Genomic DNA, 20382 nt, shown 5'->3' on the forward strand with positions numbered 1-20382 from the left:
CAGACTCAAGTCATTCTTATGTTTCTCAGCAATACAGATGCTGGAAACATTGAAATGGACCCAAGAGCAATGCAAACGTATCATGTTTTTGTGACCAATTCCATCCGACCTGCTTGAATTCACCCGCACCATTTCAGTGATGAAGCAACCATTAAAAAAAATAAAAAAAAATACTTCCAATAAGTCATTCTAAAAGTTAGATTTAAATAAAAGTGAGTATGTGATTCTTAATATGATTATATGATTCTTAATAATTATGCCTGAACTTAGCATTGTCCAAAGCAAATCAAAATATTAGCAACATTCATTCAAAATCTTGAACTTTGAAACCAACTGGCCTCATTACAGACATGTGCTTGGCCCTCAATTCTTAAAATGATATAAAAGCAAAATACTGCGTTCCCACATGAAAACAAGAATTTGAATAAGCAGAATGTCAGTTCAAGAAATCGAGCATATTTGGAGTTTTGTTACACATACAAGTCCATGATAACTATGTAAGTATTCCAGCACTTCACTTTTAGGCAACTCAAAACTGACTGTAATTTCTTTAACCTGGTAACCATAGCTACTGTGCAACTATGTGCAGTTTCACACAATATACATCTGCTAATTCATCCGCTCTGAAGTCACTATCGGTTGTCAACTTACACTACAATGTTTACTAGAAGAAACAGACTTGATGAAGATTACAGGAAAAAGAAAAGGATTCCTTTTTGATGTTGTCAGAATGTTTAATAAGCTGCATGCTTGACAGAAAACACTGTAAATGCGGTCAATTTGTATTTTCAAACTCATTTATGTATTGTGTCCTCTCAAAGCTAAGGTCTCTAGGGAACACAATTCTCTGTACAGATAATTCACAGCATTCAGCTCGCAATCGGTTTTTGCAGTGCCCATGTGGATGTGGGTGCATGGTCATACCTGCTGCACACCAACACTCACAAGGTTGAAATATGCAATGCATACAGTAGATTTATATTTCAGGGCACATTTTCAAAGTCCTAACACATGACGCACTTCATTAAGAATACATCAAATTTCTACACTTAAGCTGCCACAGCTGTAAGAAAAACACCCTTTAGAAATGTATTACTTAAACAGTTGCCTTCAGCCTCTACAAAAAACAGTAATTATCCACTGCTTTGTAAAACGTGACAGCCTGGAAGGTATCCATCTAATCCAACTCTGGATGTACACATCTGAGATGGTCACTTTAAACTCACTCCATACTCAGAGGAGAAAAAAAGACATTTCAAAGCGTGATTCATCTGACCTATTTTAGATGTCTGCTTTAAGCTGAGATAAATCACTTACTAGTGCTATTTTGTTGTACTCGCTACAAAGGAAGCTTAGGCAAGTTCCTCACATGTAGAGCAAAAAAACTCATTCTCCATATTCAATTCTATTAAGTCACTGTTTTTGCATGCTTTAAAAATTAAACTGCAGAATAATGTTAATCTCTCGGTTTTGTTTTGCCCATCTGTCAGATCAACATGTAACAAACTATTCTTTATCTGATGTTATTGTGGTTGGCTTGCTTTAAAAGCATTCAGGTCTCCTCAAACTTCAGAAGTTCCTTCCCCCACTACTAGACCATGTTCTGTGTAAGTGCAAGAAAACATTAAATGCAAATTAATCAAGTAATTAACTCAGTAACAACAAACTGCATTTGTTGTTGTTGTTGTTTTTTCCCAGAAATTTTGAACTGGCAAGTAACAAAAAAGCTAACTTACAGCTACAAAATCAATACAAAATCAGTCAACAATACAGATGACGAAGATAAAGTATAAATGCATGAAGGCGTTAGTACAAAGTCTTCTTTTTCTTCTGTATATTACATGTAGTTAGAGCACTGAAACAGAAAAAGAACAGTCACAGCTACTGCTTTAAAACACCGTCAACAGCAGTATCTTCAGGCATTGATCTACATAGGATCAGATATCTTGCCAGCTGACACAAATTATATTTCTGCCTTTCTTCACTTTTTACCACAGTGCCTCTGGAAGCTGTTTTCACCCTATATAGCTTCTTTCCTAATGAAGATATTTGTTCCTGGATTTTAGCGAGCTAGGAAACATTCATTTAAATTAGTCCCATAAAAGTCAACTCCTTGAAGCACAAACTCAAAAAAAAGTTTCACATCACGTCCCAGCCACAATTTTACATCTCAAGGAACAAAAAATGTTGTTCCTCAGTTCTTCTGGGACATTTCTGCCTGAAACAGACCTTTGCAATTCTATGAGCTGCTCTGCTGGACTGGTTTTCACTCCAGTTACATGCGAGTCCTAATTTACTCTAAGACTGCTTTGTTTGAAAACTTCTGGTGCATTATCAAATCTTGTAGCATTAAATGATTCCCTGGACATAGTATTCCTGTCATTAGTCAGCCACCAGATGGATTTAATTAACCCAAGGTTACCCATTTCCAAACATTTCCCTACACACACTAGTATGTTTAGCAACAAATACTCAGAACCAAATACTATTAATTTCACATTGTTATCTTACAGATGTAAACAGAAGTAAAGCAAACACATTTTTAAAGCAATTTCTTATGAATTCACAGAATCACAGAATGGCCTGGACTGGAAGGGACCTCAAGGATCATGAATCTCCAACCCCTGTGCCACAACACAATTTCATACTAGACCAGGCTGCCCAGGGCCCCATCCAACCTGGCCTTGGACACCTCCAGGGACGAGGCATCCACAACATCTCCAGGCAGCCTGTTGCAGCACTTCATCACTCTTATAGTAAAGAACTTCCCCTGACATCCAAACTGAATCTTTCCTCCTTCAACTTAAAACCATTTCCCCTTGTCCTGCTGTTATCTATCCTTTCAAGAGTTGATTCCCCTCCTGTTTGTAGGCTCCCTTTAAGTACTGAAAGGCTGCAATGAGGTCACCCTGCAGCCTTCTTTCTTCCAGGCTGAACAAGCCCAATTCCCTCAGCCTGTGTTTGTAGGTGAGGTGCTCCAACCCTCTGATCATCTTTGTGGCCCTCTTTTGGACCCTCTCCAACAGCTCCCTGTCTTTCTTGTATTGGGGGCCCCAGACCTGGATACAGTACTCCAAATGGGGACTCACAAGAGCAGAGTAGAGAGGGACAATCACCTCTCTGTTTCTGCTGGCCACTCCTCTCCTCATGGACCCCAGGATACCATTTGAATTCATCAGATTTTTAAGATGTGTCTCATTCCACCTAGCGCAGGCTGAAAATACGTAAGCTGCAAGACAGCAAAACATTTCTCTCTTTTAGCGCAAAGCATTAGGTTATTTTGCCTTCCTCAGAAAATGATTGTTTATCTGTAAAAAACTTTTCAAGCATTTCACTGCTTTATAAATGGCATAACAATCTTCCTAGGAAGAGGCAGGTACTTACTTGAAGAAATAACATTAATCTTAAGAAATCCAGTAACACAGATATAACCCTACTTTTGTTTTTATGAAATTTGCATTTGACCGAATAGCTAGTGGTATCTGCACACTTATCAAATAAATTAAATCAGAGAAGTGTTTGTTAGTTGTATTCTATTCGTTATTTACCTTATCTAGTTATATACCAAAATCACAACTTCTAATGTGAATTCCAGGACAGGAAGAAAAACATCACTGAAGTCCCTTGAACTTATTCTGTTGCCAGCACAAACCCTGTATCAAATTCCTCATTCCAGTCAACAGAAAACAAACTAATGAAAAGAAACTAAGAACACTACCTTATACAAATGTGGTAATACTATGCAACCCAGATGTGTTCTTGGATATCTAAGTTTTGGTTTACAATCCCACAGGTCAAGATTCCAAAAGATCAGTCCAGTCCAAACATAATACAGATGCTACTAACGCTGCAAACCACTTGTGCAGAGCTTGCATCCAAAAACCTTACAGCACACCCAGTTACTATTATCTAGAGCTATCAATATATTGCCATTTGAGACAGTACCATTGCCATTACCTTGCTAGTCATGGACTGAAAACTGGTTCTTCATATGGGAACCAAAAGCACATTCACCTTTACCAACAATTATCTCACCAGATCAAGCCCAGGTTATGCCCTGATGAACGAAAAGTTTGATGCAAGCCATCAATGCACTTGCAGCCCAGAAGGCCAGCTGTATCCTGGGCTACATCAAAAGAGCAGTGACTAGCAGTGCAAGGGAATATTTCCCTCTACTCTGTTCTTGTACTGCCCCGTCTGCAGTACTGCATCCACATCTGGGGCCACCAGAATGAAAAAGACTGTGGAGCTGTTGGAGAGAGTCCAAACAAGGACCATGAAGATTAGCAGAGGGTTTGGAGCACATCTCCCATGCCATGCTATAATTCTATGATTCTCTGTCATCTGGATCCCTCCATTAAATGAGAGTTGCAATCTACAACACATATCCATACATTTAACAAGTCATTTGACTTCTTGCCTCCCTTTCTAAGACTGTAGATCTTCTGCGTACCCATATATTGAACAACTGAATTCACAGCCAATGTACAGCAGAGGCTGTGGTTTAATTTACCGTGAAGTCATTAATAAATCTTTATTTCTTTGCAGTAGCACATATTTATATATATCTGATATTAAGTAAACTGAAATCACATTACAGAAGAAATTGCAAATTAACTTCAAAACAAATCAAGATACAGTGACTAAACAAAATTGAACCCAGTATAATTAAATGAACTATACATAGCCACTAACTATTTCCTGTAATACAAAGACTAATGGTTTACACTTAAATGCTTCTTTGATCTAATTAATTCTCTTTGTGGAAAGTTCTTCTTTAATTACAAATTATGAAAAGCACAATAAATCACTGTAAAGATCCAACTTTGGAAGTTACATAATATAATAATGATTCCATATTTTAAAAATAATGTTCTACATAATGAGAGACATATTTATACAATAACGATGAGATGCTGATGAGAAGACCAGATGGAGAAGAATACTGCCACTGAGAACAGTAACAGAAATGTCAATACATGATTTAAGAAAAGATTCTATGCCAGATTGTCGTCTTCTATTCTTCAAATATAAACTGTTTTCATGAAACTGCTTTTAGTATCAGCTTCTTTCATTCCTTAGTTTCTCATCAGGAAAAGGAAAATTTTTTTGATAGTCTTTAATTTTTATGAATTTTGTCCTCATGCAGAGAAGACCTAGGCCACAAAAAGCCTAACAAAGACTGTATGTAATAGCTATGAGATTCCAGCCCCCAGTACGTGCAAACCCTATACTCACAAACACAGTGGACCTATTTAAGAACTTAAGATTTCATCTTAAACATAACTAGATGATGGATGTGTATACCTAAACATAAACACACATCAGAATCGACACATGCAAAAAAACCCCAAAACTAAAACAAAAAAAACATGTTCAAGACAAAAATCAAAAAGGTAATAACAAGAGAGACAATAAGAAAATCAATATAAAAAGCTGCTAAACATAAGGAAATACCAGGATGAGCTCCTATTGTGGCGCCAGGGACTTAGAAGACATGGTGGCATAAGTCACAGACTCAAAGCATTTGTGCAGATGAGATTTCAGGAAGAACCAGCAGGAATTAGTACAACAGCTAAGGTGGGTGAAGGTGTTAGAAGATATCGTATGACTTAAACTATTTGTCTGTCCTTCTTGGAAGGTGCATGATACAGATTTCTTTAGATTTTCTTGATGAAGATGAAAGAAGAAAAAACTGAGCTACTACTTGAGTAAGGTATCAGAAGGAGACAGAGGAGACACCTGTGGCCAACCCACATTTTTACGAGAGCTGTCAAAGAGACTATGGCAGACTTGTCCATAAAGATCCAAACCTCCCACATCCCAAGCATGTGTGGGCCCCTTTGCTGCTGCCTCCCACACGGTGTGATGAAATAAAATGAAACAGGAGTTCCTGGAGAGACTGTGCTCTTCTTACCCAGGGTGGAGATAGGAAGTATCAAGAGCTTTTAAATGACAGGGAAAAAACAACAACAAAAGGGACTGTACTCCAAAGCAGAACCAAGGACACATCATATGGTGATAATAAAAGAATACCGCAGACATAAAAGGAGAGATGAAGACTAAGATGCAAAGTGGCTTACAACCAGTAAGGGCAGAGCAAATGATAAAAGATTCTATAAATAAATTAAAAGGGAAAAACAGGTACATTACTTAACACAAACGTGACACTGTAAAGGCTAAATTATTCAATGCCTCTTCACAGAGGCTACCTGCAATGAGATATTCAGCACATCTTTCAACCTAACACAGAGGACATGCAAGTGCAGGATGAAATAAGGAAAGAAGAGATTAAGACATCAGGAAATTATGGGTTATCATGTCATCAGAAAGCCTTAAAAAACATCCCTACAGTGCTTCAGGAACTGCCAGCAAGCATCTCTAAACCATTAGCCACCACTTTCCAGATGCCAGACAGGCTAGATAAGGTCTCAAATAAATGAAAAGATCTAACACAGCACCTGATCTTACAGAGGAAGGTAAGGACGGAAAACTTAAGGACAGCATATTTTTAATAGATGAGAAGTTAGTGGAACACACCGAAGGATTTCTAACCCTATAAAAATAATGTGATTGGAAAAAAAACAAAGTCATTACAGATTTATCAAAATGTGATGTCAAGCTGATGCAATGTCTCTCTTGCTCTCTCTGACATGGCATCTGTCCCAGCTGATAAAAAGAAAGTGTAGAAAGCGGTGCAGATGACAGTCTATCTTTAGCAATGCTTTTAAACCAGTCCCCACATGACTTTTTCATGAACAAACCACAGAAATAGTTTAAATTATCATTAAAAAAAAAAAAAAGGCTGAACAAGCACTTAAAAAAACACACAATCAAAGCAAGTGCCATGAACACTTACCAGTAGCACAATGACAACCTAAGAGAATTCATCAGTTGAGGTATCACAGCCTGTCCCAGAGGATTAAAGAAGGAAAGGCAAGCACCTGAGCTGTGCTCAACACTGCACCATGATAGGCTGGGGAATACTAAGGCAGTACACAATAGACTTCAAGATCAGAAAAGCAGCTTGAAAGAAAACCATGTATAGGTTACATTCTGTAACAATAACTGCAACAGGAACAGGGACATTACAAGTGAAACGCTATGAGGACTAACTGTCTAGGCATTAGGGTCTGAAGTCACACAAGCAAGACCAGTTTCTTTCTGAGACACACAATTGGGTGTATTCTTCCTTCTTCAACATCAGAGTGAAGCATATGGCACTCTGTATTTCATCTGGGGCCTCGTATTTTTTGAAATTTATGTATTAATGTCAAGAAGAGAGTAGGAAGAATGGTAAGAGGTTTAGAAAACACAATGAGTGGAAAAAGGTTTAAGGAGCTGAATTTGCTTACTCTGGGAAAGCAAATAGAGAGAATGGAACTGATAAGAGCCTTGCAATGCATACAAGCTTCTTGCAGACAGTAATCAAGAATTTGCTGACAGCAAGCAAGAACTTGATTGGCATCAAGTGGGATTTAGAGTAGACGGCATACCAGCTATAACAGTCAAAAGGAGGATGTCTATAGCTCTGTGCAGTCACCACTGGAAACTTTGCACAGATGAACAGCAACATCAACATTCTTTGTTTGCAAATTCATAAAGCATAAACAATTATATTTTGTTGATGTTGCTACTCTTCCCACCTGAGGTGACAACTCCAAATTCAGAAGATGCACATATCTCTTTCTGCTTCAGAGCACAGGAAGCACAGGATAACATTTTTATTTCATTTTCCTATTGTTTCTATGAATTAGTGAAACTACTCAGATCTGCTTTGTTTTCTTGATGTGTTGCTTCCACAACAGTAAAATCTGGAATGGCTGTAATGTCTTTTGACTCTCCTGCACACAAGATTTTCAAAAAGCATGACCAGTACACACTTCTCCCTGAAGACCCAGATCATGTGCTGGGAGCCATATTACCTAAAACAGACCAAGGCTACCCTGATTTTTGAACATCCTGTTGATTCAAGTGATTTTCTCCATAGGAAGACAGAAATTTGCCAGAGGAACAAGGGAACAGTACTCTGCAAGCAAACACCCACTAAACTCTCTGTAAAGACCTCCGCTTCTCCCTGCACCCAGAATCTGCTGAAATAATGGGAAAACTATGGAGAGCTGATGTGAGAAAGGAAGAGGAGATTCTGATCAGAGAATTCCATGTGGACACTCCCAACTTCACCCCTCCCTCATTTCAGTTAGAAATGAAAGAAAAAGGAAATACAGCAAAGCTGCTCATAGGGCTGTGATTACAACTGATTGATAAACACTTCATTCAGCAACTTAAAAGGACAAGAAAGAGTCCTCAATGCCACACACTGATTTTCTGCAGAGAAGTGATTTTGATTATTTGGCTTACGTTTACATGAGATTTTGACCTTTCTGAATTGCTCTGGAGCAAAACATTCACATGGGACCCCTTGCGCATCATTCACCATTTAAAAATGCTGCGAGTGCTACAGAGACTGAGTGTGCTTCATGCATAGATCTTGAAAGTTCATATTTTCTTACAGGATGTGGAAAAGAGAATCAATTTTGGATTTGAAAAAGAAAACATGTAACATACATAAGAAGAGGTGCACATGTTGCTGAGACGTGGCAGGTGTGGTGGACTGTCGCTCTAACCTCAGGCAAAAATACTGCAGCACCTGTGAACACGATTTTCAGTTTCACACAATATCTGACCAGGCTGTACTCCCGGCCTCACATGAAGATGGGAATCAGAAAGGCAAGGTGTAAACCATCCAGCCCATCACGTTCATGGGCTTCCCACTGTATTCCAGCAAGCATTTATCTTTTTACCTTGGACAATGGGAAAGCTTAAAAGTAAAACAAGAGGAAACAAACAAACAAAAGATGAGTTTAAAACATCAATGTGGTTTTTCTGGTTTCGTGGGCATCTTAGTAACTGGAATTCAGCAGAGAAACCAGTTTGCTATGCTCTGTTCTGTGTAATGGTTCTGGGCCTTAAAGGACTGCTCGCCCCTGAACTAAGCCTTCAACAGCATGCTACTTGCAAGAGTGGTGTGATATTAAAAAATGTTTTTTTTTTTTTTCCCCCCAGTATTTCCTGCTAACTTGCCCAGAACTGAGCCTTTCTATTTTTTATAAGGTGGCCGTCAGTCATGGAGGTGGGAAGAGTGCAAGAATGGCAGTGGGAGGGACATATCCCACTGCACCCCCTCCTAGCACTGGGGAGCTGCAGGCTGCTTTCCAGACAATTCTGTGAACACAGGATTAAAATAACCAAAAATCCATCAAACTCAGGTAGACACAACAGGAAGAAAGAAATTACAGGCAGCAAAAAAATAAAACAGATGAGCAAAGCCTGAACCTGCGCTGGGCCCTCCCTAAATAAAGACCGCTCTGTGTGTGCAGATCTCTGTGGCTCGGGGCTTACTGCCCTCCTCCTCCGTTTGGCTCAATTTTTCCTCAAATACCACATTAATTTTTCATCCCGTTTTTCAGCTTTTGGTGACATTAAACAAGTCCATAGCAGCAAGGCTATATTATGAGGCATCACAGTTGTGTTTAGCTGTAATAATTCTTGTTTTCCCAAAACAGATTATTCACTTCATATTTTGATTTTTCAATGTAAAACACACCCTATGTCATCAAGTGATAAGCTTTCCAGTTGGAAGCACCACATCAGGAAACCACTGGCTCCTCAAATTAAAACCTCGTGAGTCTAAACAACTGAAGATGTCATGTCAGACATTCAGCTTCCTATATCAGAACTCTGTATCAGAGTTCTATATAAGAATTCACACTCCTCAGTTGCCTTACTGCCTGCTACAGTCTACAAAACAACTGTTTGTTTGGCAGAGGAACTAGCCTATGACAATTTACACGGTCTCTGCAAAGACATTCTTCCAGCCCTTGCCAGATGACCCTGTGCTAAAATGCATTACAAAGTGTCCCCTTGGCCTTCAAAAAATCTGAAGTGCAGATACCAGCAGTTCTCCCCACTGCCTGTGCACTGTCAAAAAGGCAACTCCACCCATTCAGCTTCCCCAAATCACCAGCTGTTGAACAGTTTGTTGGATGCAAACCAAATCTTACAGATGGTGCAGTGAGAGTGCAGACTTCTAGGAACGAGTCGGTCAACATGGAAAAGCACGAATGACAAGAATATTTATGGTGGATCCAGGCATCTGCAGTGTGGAGAGATCTAACTTAAAACCACTGAGTAAGTGGGATTTTTCTTCCAGCTTCAGTTACATGTCAGTTACGCGTTTTGGGACAATTTTAGTCATGAGTTTCTAAAACACAGAGAGCTCATGCACATGTTTGTCCATGCACCGGAGCTATATCCAGAGAGCCCACTGCACAATGAACCCTGCAGCTAATTAAAAGCAAGCATACTGTATCTTTACAATGTCCCAGTAAAGTCAAAACCTCACATCATCTGTGCAGCCAGTCTGAACCACACAAATGTGAAGACAAGAACCCAATACAGTCTAATAATGAAAACAGCTATCTTTAAAGAGGATTTAACTCCATTTCCCATCGTAACCTAGAACGCCATATACCCAGCTGTGATTACATTATGAACTCCTGACTCAGTGTTATATTGGATTATGCGCCCTCTGAAGATGGAGGCCACCTGACCTGGCCATTCTTCCCGAACATGTATGCCTGTCTTGGATTTAGACATGTAGAAGAGATGGCATCTCAGAGAAAACAGAAATGGCTGGGACAATGGCAACAGCCAGTGGTTTGCAGTGCCTCACAACACAGCGATCAGAAAAAAGTGGTGTAGGAAGAGAGAGAGGCGGTGGAAAGGAAGAAGATAGTAATGATGCAGCTTAGTCACAAAAGCGAGAGAGAGAACGAATGAACCAATTCTTGCAATATAAAGAGGAAAGAAAACTCTTTACACATTTAAGATCAATGGAAATTGAGAGAGACAAAAAAAAAAAAAAAAAAAAAAAAAAAAAAAAAAGAAAAATCACTGGAAATCATCCTAGGCTACTCAACAGAGACTGAGCATTTTAGAAAAGAAATTGATTCAATGTCAAGCTGATCATTTGAAACCAGAAATGGAAGTTGGATGCTGGTATTTCTTAACGCAGTAATACATGACTTTACAACATACATTATTTCCCTTCTCATTTCCTTTTTCTTTACATAGCCCTGGTTTTGACTGTGCTTTTAAGGTTTAAAAAAGCCTCTTGTAGCTCCTATCTTCCCTAATTTAAGGAAGAATTCTACAATTAACAAATAAACTTCTGTCCTCTGTGTTGTGTTTCAAACTTGACTCTTGTGCTAATCAGGAAAGTGCCCAAACCAGTGAAACAGATGCATAAACAGTGACTTTTTCCATCTTTCCTGCTGACTTTGTGTTGTAGCCAGAGCTACATTCCCTGAGCATGTGACAAAGGACTGCTGTGCATTATATCTACTGACTGTTTTATGCCAATCCATTTCTTTCAGCGCTCTCAGACCACAGCATGTAAAATTCAACTTATTTATATTCTACACTGCACGGTGTCACGGGGAAAAGGTAACAGCCACATGGGAAAAATTTGCCCAAGAAAGAATTTATGATTTTGAAGATTAATTTATCAATCAATTCTGATATCATAATAATGTACAATTCAATCTTCTCAGGAGTTGCTACATGTGCAGATAATAGAAAGAATTATTCCCCATTTCATAATAAATGGCCAAAAATTTATTCTAGTAGCTATGGTTGATGAGAGATAAATGACAGAGTTCAATTTCGCCTCTCCTTCCCGTTTTGCAGTCTGTTTTCCAAAAGGACAGAAATCTCCATGCCAATATTCATACAGTTATTACATTCAAACTAAAAAATGAATGAAGTAATCCAACCCACTCCCTAGATGTCATTAATGCCCTGGGGAAGCAGTGCCCTGCAGCTGGGGTCCAACCAACTCTGCTCTCTGCAGCCTGCACCATATGCATGTGTTTCAGCACAGCTGAGGCCACACAAATCTATCTTTACACTTACAAAACCATTTTTAACAAGATCTGCACAGAAGCAAGAAACCAAAGAATCCTCCTAGCTGCAGAACAGCATTAAATACTCCTCCAGCAGTAACCACCAAACTTTAGAGAGACAGCCATGCAAGTGAGAAAAAGACACCAACAAAATAAATAGATCAGATACTTGCTCTATCTTAATTACACTGCACTTCAAAATGTCCTGCATCCTGATGTCAGTGCTTCATGATCCCTTTCCAAGCGCCTTCTCTAAACTCACCCTATTATGTATTCATGCCACTTGATATTGAAGTCCTATAATGATTAAGCTTCCCTATCCCTAGGAAATCTATTATGTGCATTGACTCCGTTTCCTTACTGTTCAAGAAAATTTTCCCAAATGTCTGACCTAATTCTTCCTACTTGAAATGTAAGCACACTACTACTTGCTCTAACAACGGCGGTCATGTGCAATGGCTCTGCAGCTTGCAAACGGCTGCCGTTCTCCCCTTGGACTCCTCTCTCCTCTGCCTCTTCTTGCAAGTCCTATTTTTAGCCCTCTTTTAGACTCTCCCTCCTCTACTCTCCAATCAGTCCATCTCTGGTGGATTCTGAGCAATAGTATTCAAGCCCTACTTTCAACTCAGGATCAACTAAACTTAGTGGTGCTGAACAGACTGTAAAGAGTGTCTTAAGACAACATTCTTCATTCTTCCTGGTATTAAAGAGTTCACCATCTTCACAACATTATAACACTATCAGCTTAGTTTTAACCTGCTATTTATTTATAATCCTACACTGCTTTCTCTCTTGGCTGAAGATCTCCCAAGGGGAAGAAGGCTATCTTAACTGTATTATATTAAGTAAAAAGTAAGCAAAAAAGACTTATACTAGGCAGATATTTACTATTGGATTTCTTTCCATTTTATATTTTAGAAGTTCTTTCTTTTGTGCTGACTGACATTCCAACAAGTAATGTGTTCATTAATGTACATGATCCAGTTTCAGTGACAGAGTGCCCATGATTTATGTTACAACAACTGTGGCTTCCCCTATCTCAAATACAGTCAAGCCATGATACTCTTTTATTTATCAAAGTACTAGGGATACTTACAGGAAATATTTCTAGTTTCATTTCCAGCTTCCATCCTTCACTGAAACAACCACTTAAGAAATACCCACCTCAGTACCCAGCAGATGTTATTAACAACTGCTTGGCCGGGCTGACACCTCAGCACGTTTTCTCTGTAGTAGGTTCACAGGATTGGATAATACCCCTAAGAAACCTCAGGAACTCCAGTTTCTCATCTGATTTCAAGAGCTGCAGGGATATTAAGGTGACCCAAGTGGCAGTGCTAGCAGTGCCATAACTTATTAATAAATTGGGAGTAGTCTCACATCTGCTAGCAAAGCAAAGGAAAGTCTATTCCATTTTGCAGTCTCTAGCCGAGTCAAGCACATTAAAATATGTATTACTTCTGTGCACCTGTCACTTCCTATAGCATGCTTAGGTGAACCTATGGCTGCAAGCCAGAACTCAAACTGCTTCAACACAAGTAGTGCTTTTAGGAAGAAGTTATTTGCAACAGAAGTGTCAGCTCCCTTCTGATATGCTGGCAAATGCTTAGTTCAACTGCTGATGAACCAAAAGCTAAATGGTCAGTGAAAACTGTGTTTTCATGTTAATCAAGGCATCTTAAAATGCTCATGAAAAACAGAAAACAAGAAGACTACGTAGGATTCTTTTAACTTGCATTTTGAGAAAGCTTCAGTATTGATTGCTTAACTTTTGTTCAGGCTGTCCAAGCATTTCAAGCAGCTGGAGCATCAATGACACTGCAAATGGAATCACTACAGAACTCTGACTGCATGCATCCAGCGCAAAAGTGGTGTTTTAAGAACAATGAAACGGATGTGACATTTGGAGGGAAAAGAGAAGAGCAATTCAAGAGGCTGCATAGGAGGTTCAAATGCCCCACAGGTCTGTGGCCACGCAGGTGGTTCCGTGCCATACAAGCCTCTGCAGAGACTGCAGCACACTGGGCTGAGAAGGAAGAAAACGCAAATCTATGTCACATCACCAAGAACATCTGCTCTTTCCATTGCTGGTATCAGCAGCTGGTGTCCATTGGGACAAACAGACCAAGGAGGTGGCTGATAGGCAGCTGTAGGATAACACCCTTCATGGAAGTGGCAAGCCCATTGCTAGACAATGGCTGGCATTCAGATGACTGAAAACTTACAGAAAGGCTAGTTCCAGCTGGCTTCAGTAGACACAAGTGTGGACCTGGATATGTACATATTCTTAAGATGGAAAGCAGATTGCAAGATTTCAGGGTGGAGTTCTGAGATTTTTGTCTAATCCACTAGTACTATATAAGACCAGAAATACAGCAGGGGCCTACGCATCCTGAAAAGCATCTAAGTCTCAGAATTACAGCTGTAATTAATGGGTTTTCCAAGCTGAAGGGAAGAAAAATCAACTGAAAAAAAGTCAGCAGCCTGCAAACTGAGCAAGTTAAGGATTCCTTCACTCACTCACAGGCAAGCATCCAAGAAAGGGCAGAGTTCCCAAAGCACTACCCCAAGGCTCTCCACTGTTTTATCCCATTTGCAAACTTTTATGGTCCCACAAAAGCACATTTTATTCAGAAACATGGTGGGGTTCTTTTCCCCATATTATTTTACCCGCAATTCAGAATGTTGCTTAACCTATGCTGACAAAACTGTAACTAAACAAGTTGAAGTATATTCCATCTTCCCCAACAGGAACCATATTTTATAAGTTGCTCTTTTTCTTTCTTTCTTTCTTTCTTTTTCTCTCTGCTCGTGCTCCAGAAGACAGGAAACGCCTGCTGTGAATTCTTGTCCAGCATTTTAAATACCACATCAAGTGCTTTCTTTCCATTGCCAGAGAACTCCCCAAGGAACATAAGCTCTCCAAAAAAAAAAAAAAAAAAAGACGTGTAAATACATTTCTCCTCCCTCATCAAGTGAAAAGCAGCACCAGCAGTCCCCAGAACACCCCATACCCACTCCAGCTCGCGGCACTAGCAGGAGCCCATCGCCCCATTCGCATGAGGGTACTACTCCACTTAACTGCACTGTGAAAAAGAGCTGGAATTGAGATCAGAAAACATGCAAGAGCTGCAAATGTTTGGTATTAATATCATGCAACTATTTTTTAAGAAGCCAGCTGGACTATCTTCTTTATCACAGCCATACATTATTACCAGTCATAAGGAATTATGCTTTCGAAGGCTGAATTACTGCTGTCATGAAGCTGCAGTGTTGTATGTTTCATGTAGGACACTCGTCGCTTATTAATCCATACACACATTTTTTGCCCTCTACAAGCTTTTAATTGTCAAGGAAGATCATGTATGACCATAAATCTATTAAATGTATTATAAATAATGCCAAATGTTCCAGTCAGCTTGATTTTTTGGGGAAAACAATTCCTTATTTTATTCCTTTAACACTCAGGTCAGTACACCATTAAGCCACAGAAGCCTGTATGGTAGAGCAGATCTGTTACTGCAGCTGAATAAAACAAAGTCTTAAAATTCACAGCCAATAGAGATAAATCCAAACTTTTCCATATATATTATTATCCTTCCACATAATAATAGAAACTACACTGAAATTTCACTATTGCGTATCAGTTTTAGATACACTTCAGTATAAAAAGGTTTTTCCCTTAGCTCTGTAATCATTCTTTGTCCTCTCAAAGGATGCCTTCTGGTAACTGTGGTGTGTTAAAAGGCAGATCCCTTAAGTCGTGTGTGCACTTAGCAACCTTATGTCTTGCACACATCCCTCCCAACTCCTCCTCATTCAGACAGAACATATATAGTAAAAAACCTGTACCAAAGGAAAACAAACAAACAAAAAAAACCACCACACTATATTCAGACCACATCAAATACACTTGAATGAAAAATCTCAGGTCCTGAGGAAAAAAAAAAAAAAACAAAAAAAACCAACAACAAAAAAAACCCAAATAAATAAAGAAAATAGGCAAGACTGGTTCATCTTTAATATTATATTGGCTATAACTGTCCAAGCCATATGTAACATTACAGGTCTCAGCACCAGTGGCTGACCTTCACAATAGGACTTACAAGTAGAATCACAGAATTGTTAATGTTGGAAAAGACTTCTAGCATCATCTAGTCCAACCATCCACTGACCACCAACACTTACTTCCCACTACAACATGTCCTTCAGTGCTAAATCTGCATGGTTATTGAACATCTCCAGGGACAGTGACTACCACCCCCCTGGGCAGCCCATTCCAATGCCTTACCACTCCTTCTGAGAAGTTTTTTTCAAAAACCCTGCTCAGAATACTCCTAGTAGGTGCAGAAATATTTCTCACTTTTAAAAGAAAAAGGATGCAAACTTCTCATTCCAACTACTCCTGTATGCCTGCAACACCATTCTCAGTATGTTTGTAGTGAGCTCAGCAGCATGGGTTTTCCAAACTGTTTCAATTGCAGTAGGAACCTGAAGCATATTTTCAGGTGGTCCCATCCCTTACACTCTGGTTCCTATCAAAGCAGGTCTCACCAGGTGCTAGCTGAATACTAGTTAGGAATGGAGTAAAGTCAGGGCAAAGAGCATGCCCAAAAACACATAGGGTGGGGATATCAGGTCCTTAGCATCTGATGCCTCATTGCACAGGTCTTCTTACACCAGACCCCTCAGTCAGTGTGGATATGCCCCTTCCCCTCCACTTCTTTTCCTGCTCTTTGTTTATACTGGACCCTGGTGTCCATGCACAGGGCTCCAGAACAAACAGGATTTTTTTGCCTTCATCTTTATGCTTGTAAACCTTTACAATGATTTAACAGAGACTGAGCTCATGTATCAAGGAACAAGCGACCTGGAGTGCTTGAGTGCTCAAAGCCCCCACAATTCTGGCTCTGCACTTCATGCTCTTTACGTATGCTGCCGCTCTGAGGCCCACAAACAGCTGTCAGTAACATTCACTTCTTCTGCTAACACTTTCCCTAATCCCTAACTGAATTTCCAGCCTATAATTAAACTTTCCAGCTGCCATGCTCAGGGATGGCACCAATCTCCACCATTTCTTTCTAAGCAGTCTCTAAAAAGCTCTTTTTCCAATTTCTAAGACCCAGGCTAGGACCAAAGCTTCTTACGCTTATAGGTTTTAGGTCAAAAATCTTCAATTTACTTACAAGTTGTCTCATCTTTTACGAGGGAAATTAAACAGCCAAGTAATTAAACTTAAAACATTTTTATAGTGCCAATAGGTAGATTGCAAAAAGGCTGATGGGTGAAGGCTGCAAGCACTCTGATGTTTTGTGCAGCAAATCCACTGGCAACCACTGCGTATCTACCAGGGCTTGCAGAGCTTCTCAATCCAGATCCAGAGTTTTCAATGAAAGAATTAAGATTCTGAAAGACTTTCTGAATAAACAGAGTGAGAAACCAAGCATCCTACTTTGAACTGCAAGACTAAACTGAAATCAGCACCATGCTCTTGAAAATATCCTCCTTGCATCTATGTAAACGACCACTTTGCTGCAATTTTTTTTGCTTGATGCTGTTGTTGCAGCGTTCAAGAGGATTTGATATTTTAAGAGAAAAATACGGTCTTGCCAGTTGGAAAAGAAAGGGAGAGGCAGTCTGAAGTAAATCCTGTAGATTTTCGTACCATTAGGACAACTAAGCAGAGCAGGTCAGAGCTTGCTTTAGGAGGGTGATGCCCCACAAGACCTGTGGATCTGCAACAGAAAAACCCCACTGAATACCCACACTCAGTCCCAGTGGAAATAGAGCTTGAAATGTCTGCACAGCCCAAGGCTCAGCCTGAAGGCTTGACCACCAGGCACTTCAGATCTCGCTGCTCTGAAAAAGCAGAATCCCATATCTCCAGCTATTATTGGCTCCTGAGTGGGGGAACGTCTGCAATGGTATCACTGTGGCTGCAGAGAAAACAGCAAGTGGGCTCCTTTCATAACATCAGCAACCCCAATAATGCACAACCTTGAATCAACCGATACAGAAATGCTTTGGTCAGCCTGCCTCTCATCCCCTCTTAACATGTTTAGAAGTCACAACGTGCCTTGGTGTTGCACTTTGCCTCATGTGGCGGAGATAAGCTCAGCCCTACAGATGCAGCTTTCATGCTTCTGAAGCTGCAGGACGGTTTCATGAGGGATGAAGGCTGTGCCCTTGCAGAAAGTTTTCTGCTGTTTAAACCAAGGAGGGGCACAGGAAAGGAATGCATTTGGTTTAAATGTCACCTGCTGTTCAAGGTTGCCGATCTTCTTCCCAACTTTCTGCTAAGTGCTTTAAACTTCTATTGCTGCAAAATATTTCAATAACCTCTCAACCTTTATCAGCTTCTTCATGACTATTCAGGGAGACTATCAAAAGACACATCATTCTGGTTTCATTAAGTCTAAGAGCATCACTCTGCAGCGAAGAGATCACACCAGACAGGTGTGAAAACTCAAAGTTTGGACAGCTATGGCTTGCTCCTAGCGGCAAGGCAACAAAGGTCGAAATTTTAAGTGGAAACAAATACACTTTCAGTTATCTCTGAACTACAGGTGAAATTTTCCTCCCTCCTTACAGGAAACATATTTTTAAAGATGAATTTTGATGAAAGCAGACAGCACGTTTAGGCTTCAAACACTAATTCTTTGAAAGGTTAGGAGCCCACAAAAACAACGTTTCACTTGAACTGACAGTTTTAATCGCAGGATAACTCCACAAGAGGTGTGTCTGCTGCAATTTAAATTTTCACCTGACAAGCTGAATTCTTAATGTTCGTGGTGTCTACAACAAAGGATCAAGCAGCATTTACCCACAGGAAGATCTGATGCAGGGACTCCTGGAGGTGGGGAAGAAGTTACTGCAACAGGAAGGAGACAGGAACTAAGTCAAGGGTTTCTTTTGCACTTCAAAAGAGCAGAAGGAGCATTAGCAGGAAAGACTAAGGAGGTCCAAGAGTCTTTTACCCACGCCTGAGTGGAAACCTCACCCGTTATCAGTCCCTCCTTCCTTTCTCCATGGAAGGCTGCACGTATTCCAAGCTCCTGCTAAGTTTTCAAGCAGTTGCCTTCTCCTTGCAATGAGGCACAATGTAACAGACTGCAGGGCCCCTTCACTACCATCAATGGCACTAGCAAATTCTTCAGAAGTAACAGAAAAAACCTGTCCTGCTGCTTTCCACCCTTTCCAGAAGATACCTTACATATTGCAGAGCTGCTATCTTAAGTGATGTTAAATACTGCACTTCAGTACTAATTTTGTATCTCTGTAGTATTCTTGATAAATAATTTCCCTACGGAGTGTCTAACTAGAGTTCAGAAAGAAATACAAGTTTCAAAAATTTCCACTGAGTTTCTCAAATGGACCATAATTTCAGAATAATAGCTTGGAGTACATCGTTTTAAAACAAAGGCCAAATACCAGTAGAAAGCAGGATTCCTCTCTTGAGAGTCTCAAGATGTTGAGCTTAAGTGTGTCCTAGTCAAAGAGCAGCTTCGGTGCGGCCAACTTCCCCAACTGGAATGCTTTTAAGTAGGAAATAATCCTGTTTATCATTGAAACACTTATTCAGACACTCATTAATGTTTGTGCTACCCCTTCTGAATTTCTGGACAGATTCTTTCAGGCTCAGCAGCCAACATTTAAATAAGAAATATTTAACCATGAGTTAAAAAAAAAAAACAAACACCACAAAACAATGCCACGCATGCAGAAATAATTGCTTATCATATCAACACTACAAAAATCAAAATACGGCCAGTGGAAACCAGATACAAAACAGGCAAAAGCATTCACATTCAGTTGAACTAGTTTTGTTTGGAAAACTAACAGACAATGCATTTCCTTGGCTGAGACCTTGGTTTGTGTGCCAAGTTCCACGTCATGGAGATTCTTCTTCTTAGAACATCATCACAAGCTCAGAGGACACTACTCAGCAAGCAAACTCACAGTTCTGCCCAGTAGGAACAGCAATAGGCCTGGGATGACTTAAAGGAATGTAGCAAAACATTTTTTAGTGAACTAAACATATCCATTTTATCTCCTTATAACTGCTTGGAAGCTAGAGAATGATGTAGCTTTATAATGTACATTCTGGTTTGTTACTGCATCACCTATTGCATGTTAGAATATTTTACTTTGGAAAAAAAGCACAAGATTTCTTACAAGATTACAGAGATACATTTGTATCAATTTCCACAGACCTGTCAGAAGAAGGAAGCGAGTACAATGATTGTGTTCTTCAAAACAACATCTGAAGATCAGAAGGTCGTTGGGGACACGTCCTTTTATACCAGCTACCTTGCTATTAGATAGAAAAATGCCAGCAAAAGTTAAGAGTTGCTTCAGATGACAGGGAGCACAAAACACAGGCAGTCAAAGGGGATTCGCAACAGAGATCTGTGGA

At 39.8% G+C, this 20382-nt stretch overlaps 1 protein-coding gene across 9 annotated transcripts in view; it reads right to left on the reverse strand.

Annotated features, from left to right (window-relative positions):
* Positions 1-20382, reverse strand: part of EPB41L3 (erythrocyte membrane protein band 4.1 like 3) — a 135147-nt gene that overhangs the window by 61865 nt on the left and 52900 nt on the right. The gene's annotated exons all lie outside the window — the stretch shown is intronic.

Source organism: Centrocercus urophasianus, unplaced genomic scaffold (genome assembly GCF_019232065.1).
Source record: "Centrocercus urophasianus isolate 14NV4802_14NV808 unplaced genomic scaffold, USGS_Curo_1.0 seq_11, whole genome shotgun sequence".
Taxonomy (NCBI): domain Eukaryota; kingdom Metazoa; phylum Chordata; class Aves; order Galliformes; family Phasianidae; genus Centrocercus; species Centrocercus urophasianus.